This window comes from Lepisma saccharinum, chromosome 4 (genome assembly GCF_977018435.1).
Source record: "Lepisma saccharinum chromosome 4, izLepSacc3.1, whole genome shotgun sequence".
Taxonomy (NCBI): domain Eukaryota; kingdom Metazoa; phylum Arthropoda; class Insecta; order Zygentoma; family Lepismatidae; genus Lepisma; species Lepisma saccharinum.
In genome coordinates this window covers 47,059,965-47,067,719 of record NC_139232.1, presented here as the reverse complement: position 1 = coordinate 47,067,719, position 7,755 = coordinate 47,059,965, and positions in this window count along the sequence as shown.

Sequence of the window (7,755 nt, the reverse complement as noted above, 5' to 3'; positions counted from 1 at the left end):
ACTTATTCCGATTAAATCTATACAGCTAGAAAAAGCTATGGGTAACAAAACACAACTTTAAACAAACCATTTTTCTACTTTCTTCAATGATATACATTTGGCTTCTTGAGTTCTGGGATACATTTTTCATTTCAAATTTTCTCATTATTCACTGCAGGCAGAGTACGTACAACACATAAGAACACGAATGCACGCTCGTCACGATTCCCGGCCTGAATTGTTCTTTGCGAGGTCCCTTCATCAATTTCATTATATCATCACTCATCCTCATTTTCGCGATAACCAAATGTGGCAGAAAAGCGAAGTAAAATAAACCAAACCAACAACAAGAATTAGAACGCGCGTTTTCTTGCCCAAATTAATACATCCGTATTTATGACTGTTTAGCTTACCCATTTTTTATTGGAGGCCAAGAGATTAGTATATTTAAATAAAACACTACTAAAACGAGAGCAAGAGAGAGCGTGAGCAAATATTTGTTAAAAAAATCATAAAATTTTTGTCTGCACATAAGACGTTCCAATTGCATAAATAATAAAAGTACATCCCATATTATACCTACATATTGTACAACGTGTAAAAACTAGTGTAAATACAGAGGGCAGAAGTACTGCAGAAAAATTTCCCCTTAGTTCTTTAGAGGATTTACAAAGGAAGCGAAGGGAATCCAATCCCCTATCAGTCCTATAGGAGATAGACTGGAGGACCTGAAAGCAGGGGCTTTCAACCATTGGAGCGGGGGCGAGGGGGCAAGGGAGGTAGAGGCAGAAATCTTCCCTTTCCCTTCGAAAACCCGTTTCTACCTGTACCTGTGAGGCGGAGAAAGAGCGAGCTAGGCCGCTGAACGCACCGAGGGTCGAGAAGCGCGTGAAAAAAAGTGTTGCATATGAAATGTGGCTTCAACAAAACAATAAATATTGTGATTTGAAAATAATTAGAGATTTGAGATTGATTGATCTATCTCTGCTAGACTAGCTACTCCTCAGTGCACGTCACTGGACTTTACCCTGGCAGTGTCTCTACCGACATAATATTGTTTCCATGGCATACTTTCGATTTTAGAATCTTATTCATTAGAAGTAAAAGTAAGTTACAGTGGCAACCAAGAAATTATTAAATAAGTTGCATACACATAGGATAGCAAATGTAATTTTCAACGGCTATAGCATCGATTTTTTTCTCCTTCGTGTCCTCTACACACTGTGAAAGTTGTCATTGTGGTACGGTCATACTCCTGTGTATTTATGTTCAAGATAATTACAAGAAGAAAAGAAGAAATGTTGCAGTAAAATAAATTCCGATTGACAGAATCGTAAATAATATTGCACTTAATTTCTTTAGTGTTTTGGAAAATTAGCAGCATCTGTTAAAAGTACATCAGGGATCAGGCAATTTTTTGTCACAAGATCTATCAACTCTTATGCTGTGAAGTGGATTCACCTATTTACATTGCGGTGCGATGGAAAGCTAGATACTCGACTCCCCTTTCCCTCATATGGTTGGTTGAGTATTACTGTCATTGAGGAACCTTTGTTCCATAATGTAAAGAGTATTCAATATTCCTCTCTATGAATATTAATGTCAAATATTAGTGACACTAATCGAAGAAACCATTCAAATCATGGGGTTCCTATCTGTTGAGTGTCAAACAACTGTTTTTGTCTCATAAAATTCAAAACAATTTTTAAAATGTACACAGTGTTCTACAGAATGTTCTACATAACCAGTACAATGTCTACAGTGGCGCAAGAGTCTTCCTTTATAACAAGCAGTGTCTGAGCCGAGACGAAAAATGTCGGGATATGAATTAAATGAAATGGACAGTCCCAACTAAATCGAGACGTCTGGTAGCCTTGCATCAATGGTTGCAAAGCTAAAATTAACAAATTTTGCAGACTACAGACTTCTGGACCATTCTCTCCAGAAACAACACATTCATTTGTACAAGGAAAATGAATTTAAAAAATCATCATTTTTTTCGTAGGTTTTTATAGGTCAATATTAAAAATTTTCATAGCTTGATGGGGAGGGGGCATGGTCTCCATGACCCCCTTTCCCTTGGGTACTGGCCTGTCTAGAGCAGTTAGGACATTTGTATTAAAGATACCGAATTTGTTTGGATGTGTTGCTTGCTATGAAGTTTGAACTGTTAATTTTTTTTGTTTCACACATCTATCTTTTGCTAATAGTGATACAGATGAGGTAGAGACAATATTTTATTTTTGTTACTTAGCGTCTTTTTTCTGTCACTTATAGCTAATAGCGACGATGAGAATGAGTGATGATATCTTGATATGAAATTGATGAAGGGGCGGACAATCACAAAGCACACCCATGTCCAGGCTTGGGTTCGAACGCGGGACCCCTGGCAACGTGGGGCTTTGGAGTAACCACCTCACCAAAAGCTTGGCTGATGAAAGATGTAGGACAGCTTACTGGGTCACAAACATGATAGAAATGTGATAGTATTTCACATTTATTATTTCTGTTAGAAAGCGATAAAAGTTGTAGTTTGATAAGGGTTACACTAGACATCTTGTGTAGTGTAAATATCAATTTCAAATCTCATGATATGTGGCCTCCACGTTGGCGCAGTGGTAGCGTCGTCGCAATGTAATCAAGGTGTCCCGGGTTCGATACCCGGTGGTGGCACGTAGTGGTTCGGATCCCATTTTAAACTGTAGGTACAGTCCCGATTAGCCTTACTGTGCATAAAGTGGGCTTAAAACATCCAATCAATCAAATCTTATGAATTATTTCTCTTATGTAAATGCATGAAATATTATGATAAGCAACATAGGTGTGTGTTTGATAAATGTATTAGCCTATGAAAAAGTAAGTGATAACCCTGCTTGTTGGCATGATATCGAATCCATAGCATACTATAAAGTAAAAAAGTGCTCCCCTGTGCTTTGCACCACGCCATGAAGGCGTATAGGAGGTGTGGGGTTAGGGCCCCTCACTTTCTTGATCTCGGCCGAACTGGAGGTGATGTGATCAGCACCACGCCCCTGGCCGCCTTTACCCCCAGAGTATCCTCCAAGTACCAACTTTACACGAGGCTTGAACAGTTTGAAAAAGTCCCGGTTCTCCTCCGGCGGGGAACGAACCCGGGTCTCTCGCATGGTAGTCAGACGCCCTAACGACTGAGCTACCGTGGCTTAAGTCCATAGCCTCGTACTATTGCTTTTAGAATTTTTAGCGGCAGTAGAAATAAATGCCATTTAAAACGGCGAAAATATAAATTTGGGCGGCACCCTGTCTATACAGGTTCAAGAAAACGAAAGGTAGAAAAAGTTGCAGTAAAGCAAATATGATTGAAAATATCTAAAATTAAATTAATTTTCTTGCTATAGTTACATTACACTATGTCTGTAGCAGATGATGTCTGTTAAAATACCGCAGGCTGAACCTAATTCTTTGACAAAAAAATCTATCAACTCTTCCGCTGTGGAGTGGATTCTCTTAATTTTAATCATAAATCTTATGCCATTCTGTGGCAGAAACAAGTATCAGCATAAAAAAACCCCTGATGTTTGGGCTTTGTAAGTTTTGTAGGCTTCTGGTCAGTGGTGGCGATAAGTGCCCAGAGACCTCGCACTAGGGGGATGGAGTAAGGTGAAGGAGGCTTCTTATTATGGTTGGTTTCTTACCACAGTCATTAAGTAATATATTTTTAATAATGTAAAGAGGGTACAAAATTTCCCTCTATGCAACTTGAAATATTAATGATGACGTTCAATCAAGGGTTTCCTATTTGTTGTCGGATGGCAAACTAATGTATTTCAACAATAAAATAATACAATTCATACAATGTTTTGCAAAATGGTTAACGTAACCAGTAGGCCTACAGTACATTGTCTGTGGCTCTGTCCGAAAGGTGCAAAGTACGTACTCGAAGTATGATTTTGACGGAAGTGACGTCACCTAGTACAGTTCGAAAGCGCCAAGAACAGAAGCACAAGTACGCAGCTCTCAGGACAGATGCTTGGTGACTAGGTCACGAGATATCCACACTCGTTGTTCATTTGTTTTGAATCGCGGAGATAGAAAGCCGCAACACGGGTTAAATATGCGTTATGGGTCAGCAAGTTGTTGGTTAAAGTTCTTGTAATGTGTGGAAATGTATGTGTACGAACATTTGAAAATGCTATGTGATTTCTATGGTTATAAACAAGTCTTTAAAACGCAAGGGAAACAACGTGTCCTCAGTTCTATCTACTGCTCGTATTTGGCGCTGCAGTCGAAGTACAATTCGAAAGACTTCCACTTCCAGTCCACGACTTCAAGACCGCACTCCATACTCCATACTCGGAGGATGCTCGGTTCAAGTACGGTTTTGCACCTTTCGGACACGGCCTGTGGTAGTGATGCATGAGTCTCTCCTCGAAGGAAATAGGATCCGTAGTACACTAAGAAGTTTTAATGTTTTAGTGAGTACAAAAAATGTATTACAAGCGTTTACAGAATTCATCAAAATGTAGATAATATGTAACCATTATTATTTAAATAATTCGATTTTTCATGTATAACACTTAACACAATAGTGGTGGTGAATTCTCGTTAGATTCTTTATGTGTAAAAACCTTATACACTGGAAAGTAGAGGGAAACATTATGAAGCACGATTTATAATCAGTTCTGCAGGGAGGCCAAAAACTGTTGGTACGTATAAATTGTCTATTAACTGGAAAGGTCGAATGATCCTTATTTGAAATTGCTTGAACTTTTTTTGTTCATTGAAATTTTACCATATCATCCCTTTCCGGTTACTTATCGCTTTGGGGGAGCACACACGCTCCTGTGTACCCCGCTATTCGTGCCAATGCGACACAATATATTAAAACTTTGCCCCCTCTTGGATTCACTTTGCCCCCCCCCCCTACTAAGAATTCCTGACTACGGGCCTGTTTCGACGTGCTAACCCCAAGTCACCCCATTACTGGTTGAAGATCTCCACACCTCTAGGTAGAATTGTGGGAGGGAGACTGGCAGCCGGGCCATAGGCCCAGGCCTTTTCGAAGGCTGTCGATTCATGGGTTATTATTATTATTATCGCTAAGCACTCTGGCGCAGTGTCTAGCACAATGCGCTACATATACAAGGTCCCAGGTTCGTATCCTCGATAAAACATGCGCTGTTATATTCGAACTTTTATGTTGCTTTCCTTCGATATTTGGCAAAGGCACTCGAGGGGAAAAAAATATTAGCTTCGATTCTTGCCTAAAATTTCGCCTTTTGTATGCTCGATTAACCAATGTCACTTAGGTTCACTGTTCTCTTCAATCAGTAATTGATTTATCTGTGCGTTTGTAGCCACCTGGGTCTGGGGGGGGGGGGTTATAAATTTTATCTGATTTTAGGTTGGCTGTGAACACCCAAGGATTTACTCCACGCGACGCCACTGATTTTCTGTATTATGGCAAGAGTTCTGTAAACTTGTGGGGCACTCTCCTGGTTGCTGAAAGGTTGGTGATTCAGGGGACGTTTGAGGAAATATCTTGCCACGCTCTTAGGGGTGGTTTTGAACTACTAGTATTCCAAGGCGGATATTTCTAATCCAACGCTGAAAAGGTGCTCTTCTACATCACCAAAAGACCAGGGATTTAAATTGCGGTACAACTAATACGTTTCGGCCTACAAGTTATATCGAGTGAATTGTCTGTTTAAAAAGATTATGTAAATCATCGGAAGCTTGAATAAATCTTCTAAATAAGAGATAATAATAATCTTTAATTCCAAACTATTCTAGGTAAAAAATAAACAAATCCTACACCTCAAACCATGCAGGGGCTTGGTCGTACTAACCCACTGATGCTTCTTGAGATATCCGGTGAAGGGTTATAAACGGATCTTCCTAAAGCCCCAAAGGCAGAAGGTGGGTGTCAAATTTTCAGTTAAAAAAATCGAAATAAATAGAGGCGTTGGGCCTGACAGCCCCTCTCAGGTAATCTAGAGTTAACTCTGCATTTACGATAAACAAAGCATATTACTCATCTGTAAAAAATCGATTAAATTTCAGCTTGGTATGTCAAAATTAGTCGCATAGTAAGTCAAATTTGTTTAAAATAAACTCTTCAAATATTATCCCAAAGGTCGAACGATCTGCACGATCCAAACATTCATAGGAAATAGTCTGGAAGAGGCAGTATTTTCACACAAGCCTAGGGGCAGTGTACTTTAAACTTTTGTACAATGGGATCAAAGGTTCAATCTCAGACCAAGGATCTTCAGGCATAATTCCTGCCGGATGGATCTCACTTGAAACTATACGTCTAGTCTATATCTGCATAAATTACTCGTACATTGAAATTTAATGCATGGATGAACTAGTTTTCTTACATTGCTATCATCAGCCGCAGCATAGAAATTAGCTGTATGCATGGGTTGCCATAGAAAGGGTCAAGGGAGATCACTTGACCTTCCAGGAAAAAAGTAAAATTGTCTACTAATTCTTGTATCTGCCTATGTATATTTTTTCTAGTTTCTCATCTATTTTCAATATTCCTCTTGTTAACTCCCATTCTTCTTCTTCATTTCTCTTCCTATTTTTCTCTCCTGTTTTGTCTCTGTTTCTTCTTTACTCTCTCCATCTTAGTCTTCTTTTATTTCTCTCTCTCTCTCTTCCTTCCATATTTCTAATTTTGCTCAGTTTACCTGTATCATTCATTCTCCTTTATCATGGCTCACAATTTCACTGTACCTTCATGCTTCCTTCCAGAGGCGCAACCACGATTTTTTGTCGGGGAGGGGGGGCAAGTACCAGGAAAAACGTACCAATAATAATAATAATAATAATAATGCTAATAATAATAATAATGCTAATAATAATAATAATAATGTTAACATTACTATTATTATTGTTATTATTGATTTGCTTTATTTTACTTGGCCTATTGCGCCACTTTTTGGCTAATTTGCGAAGATGGGGATGAGTGATAATATGATGAAATTGATGAATGGACATGTGCGCACTCACAAACATCCATGCCCAAGCCGAAATTCGAACCCGGGACAATATTATTATTAGTAGTAATAGTAGTATCAAAGACGTTATTACCCTCGTAAATTATGCAAAAGGGATAGAAGTTGGTGCTAAAACATTTGTGTTCGAACAAACGATTTGAATTATTTCTTCAAGTTCAACACGTTCAATTTCACATTAATAATGGAAAACAAGCACACAAAGTATTTTTGAAAGAGAAAATGCTTGATAAATGCATTCCGAATATAATTATTTTTTTACATTAACATGTATAACTTTCATCGATATATGTTTCATATATGTGCAACATGGAGCGACATGGACAGTAAATTGTGTACGTATTCAAAGTTTATTTAATACATATTATATACAACATACGTATATTATTTAAATACATTACGCAACCAACTCATCCATCTCACAATAAACCAACAGCAAAAATTACATAAATTGTCTCTCAATGTGCATGCTCCCTTTTCTCAAAACAATTGTTCATGCATTTAAAACAAAATCAATTAAGACAAGTCTTATTTCTCTGTCTGGTGATCCCCAATGCGTTACAAATAATAATGATGGATTGCGAGCGAAGCGAGCAAGAACATTTTTGGATCCAAGTTTCTTGCAGGCTGAAATCAATATTGATTTAATAGGGCGCAAATAATTTCACGGGTCGCCAATGCATTCTCTCTATTACAACTTTTGTGCCTCCCCGATGGTGTACGTTGCCTTGTGATCAATGGGTCCCGGGTTCGAAACCCGGTTGAGGCACAT